Below are 2,859 nucleotides of genomic sequence, written 5' to 3' on the forward strand. Positions count from 1 at the left end.
CATCACATTAGCATTTTTAGTCTTTCTTTAAAAATGACTAGGTAGAGCCGTTTTATCCTGGGAAAGAAAAAGCACCTAACCCTTGCTGCTGAGTTAGCACTTCTTAACTAGATCATGCTAAACCTCTGAGTATCTGGAAAGCCATTTTCTCCCTTTTTTAAAAATGCGAAATATTCACTTTAAGTGGTTGTTGGTGGGAAACTACCTTTATACAATGGTAGCCTCCAAGGACACCCCCAGAGGTCACAAAATGGAAAGCCTCATAGACAGACTAAATTCAAATACTTGAATCATGTTTAAAATATCTAGGAGGAAGCAGGGGAAAGAGATGGAGTAGGTTAACACATGTAGGATTGGGTGTGAGCAGCAGGAAGCACCAGCCCACCCAGTTCCGGTGTTATTCATTGCTCACATGGTCTGTTTTTTTTTTTTTCTCTCTCTCTCTGCTGCATCAGCTTCTTTGATGATGGTGTGATTATGAGGACTAGAGCTGAGGTTAACAAAAAGGGAGGGGCTTCAGTAAATGGGAGGTTTCTGGAGCCCACGTGCTTCCTCTGTTAGAAATACCCAGGAGCAAGTAATCCTGGCTACAGCTGTAATTCACCATTTAATTTGGTAAGCAGTGATGGGTTTTCTTAGCATTTCTCAAGGAGAGTTCATGTGGGGCCAGAATGGATATGAAATGGATGTCAATGATGGGTGTTGGTTTAGGGGCGACATGACTATCATTCTGCAGGCGGCATGATTTGCACATTATGACTTGGTCCTCCCATCTCATTCTATTTATAAGTAATACTCTTATTCAATCCTTTTTATTTGTATTCAACACACTTATATTCTACTTATTTGATATGTGTTTAGCACATTTCACAGGTTTTTAACTTGCTCTCTATATTTAACACTTCTTGTGGGCTTTATCTGTCCCATTTGTTTTTCTTGTTCTCTCTAGTGGAATGGCATATTCTTAAGTAATACAGCAAACAAACATGATGGTGGTTGAATATGGGAGTACAATATTCACTATAGGTCCCCATTAATTGGGTTTCATTGGTTGCTCTTTTAACTCCAGGAAAAAAGCAGGCTGCTGCAAAGTAGGTGACATGTCACTATTTTTAGTAGTTGACAACTTTATGTTTTATGTTAATTTGGAAAATCAGCAGAGGAGAAAAATTATAGAATCTAGGTTTTTTAATAGATGGAATTTGCCCTCAGTACTCTCTTTTGCTATGCAGCTATGAGCAGGATCAGGTGATTAACTGAAATGAAATGTCAAGACTAGGAAAGAATTTGGAGATCATGGAATTCAGTAGTCTTAATTTTCAGATGTAGAGTGTGAGGTTCAGAGAGGTAAGGTATTTTATCCAAAGTCACCCAGGTAGTTATCTGCAAAACTCAGAGTGATCTCAGTCCTATGAAACCTGTCCAGTGTTTCAGCCTACAATATTGTAAGAAATAGAACTACTTTGTTGTATTTTTTAAGCATTTAAATCATGGTCAAAGTTTACTTTAAAGGGTTTCTCTGAAGATGAGAATGCACATAAAGCCTCAATATATCAAAACAGATGTTCCTTACATTTCAGTCTAGTTAGTGCTAATGGGGTCTCTTTACTTCAGTGTGCCAATCATTTATAAAAAGAAATAAGAAAAGCCAGCATAAGAAATGTTCTATTTTCTTGGAGGGTTGAGAGAGAAGTATGGTAGTACTAGATCAGATTATTAAATAGGGGTGTCCTGCAAAGAAGTGAGGCTTATTTAGCACCAAAAAATCATTAAAATAAATTTTCATGGCCATGAGCATTTAAGAAGGACCCATTTATCTTCTGGTTTTCCAAAAGATGTATTATTTTCTGACCATAACATATGTGGTTACTTGAAGCATTAATATAAATGAGAAAAATAAATAGAAACTACATTAATTAATTCAACAAATCTTTACTGGATGCCTATTTTGTGCCAGGCACTGAGAACTGTGGATCAAACAATAGATAAATGAGTATGCCTGCCCTCAATGGAACTTACAGTCTAGTGGGAAAAGAAAGGAAATAATATGAGGTAACAAACTTGAAACAAGACTGTGATAAACGATATCAACAAATAATAAGTGGATTACTATACATATATTATGACAAGTCAAATGGAGAAAATACCCAGACTGGAGCATTAGAGACACATTAATGCAGAGCTTGCCTTGGAGTGGCCAGAAGATTGCATTTACAGTGAAAGCTGAAGGAGAAGGAGTCAGGCACATGAAAAGGAGAGAGAAGAGCACTATAAGCAGAGAGACAAGCATTAAGATTTGAGGCAGGAGTGGGCCTGGTGTGTTCCTCTAGTGACCAAGAAGAAGAGTGTGAATGGGGTGGGAGAGGTAGGCAAGAATCAGTTTGTGTGCAATTTTGCAGGCATGCTGTAGTGATTGGATTTTATCCTATGAGCAATGCAAAGCCATTGAAGGATTTTAAGCAGAAGGCTAAAATAACTTGGACTTGGGCTTTAAAAAGAGCGCTTTGGGGGGATCCAAGATGGCCATTTAGGAACAGCTCAGAATTGCAGCTCCCAGTGAAAGCGCAGAGGGTGAGTGGATGCCCCATTTTTATTTCCCACAGACTAGGCAATTCCCAGGCGGAGGAGCTCCACAGGCCACCAGCGCCGCTGTTTTGGCCAGCGCGGCTGTGCCGGCCGGCGCCGCTGCTTTGCCCCGTGCAGCTGCTTTGTCGGCGCCCCAGAGCAGCGGTTCTCTGTACAAAATACGCTGGTCTGGGTGCCCTTTTGGCTGGCGATTGGAGCCATGGGAAGTCGCCCATTCATCTGTTTAAAAAGGGGACTGAGCAGGGAACCAGGACAGTAGATTCCAGGGCAAAA

At 40.2% G+C, this 2,859-nt stretch overlaps 1 protein-coding gene across 3 annotated transcripts in view; it reads left to right on the forward strand.

The window, feature by feature from the left end:
• NELL1 (neural EGFL like 1) overlaps window positions 1-2,859 on the forward strand; it is an 888,103-nt gene that overhangs the window by 88,517 nt on the left and 796,727 nt on the right. Inside the window, exon 1 of one of the 3 annotated variants that reach the window (XM_037737557.1) lies at window positions 597-615. The exons of the other annotated variants lie outside the window; for them this stretch is intronic. The gene's annotated coding sequence lies outside the window, so the exon portion shown is untranslated. Of the gene's footprint in view, window positions 1-596; window positions 616-2,859 lie in introns of those variants that run through there. 3 annotated transcript variants of the gene reach the window in all.

The sequence above is a fragment of the Cebus imitator genome, unplaced genomic scaffold (assembly GCF_001604975.1).
Source record: "Cebus imitator isolate Cc_AM_T3 unplaced genomic scaffold, Cebus_imitator-1.0 Scaffold39, whole genome shotgun sequence".
Classification (NCBI taxonomy): domain Eukaryota; kingdom Metazoa; phylum Chordata; class Mammalia; order Primates; family Cebidae; genus Cebus; species Cebus imitator.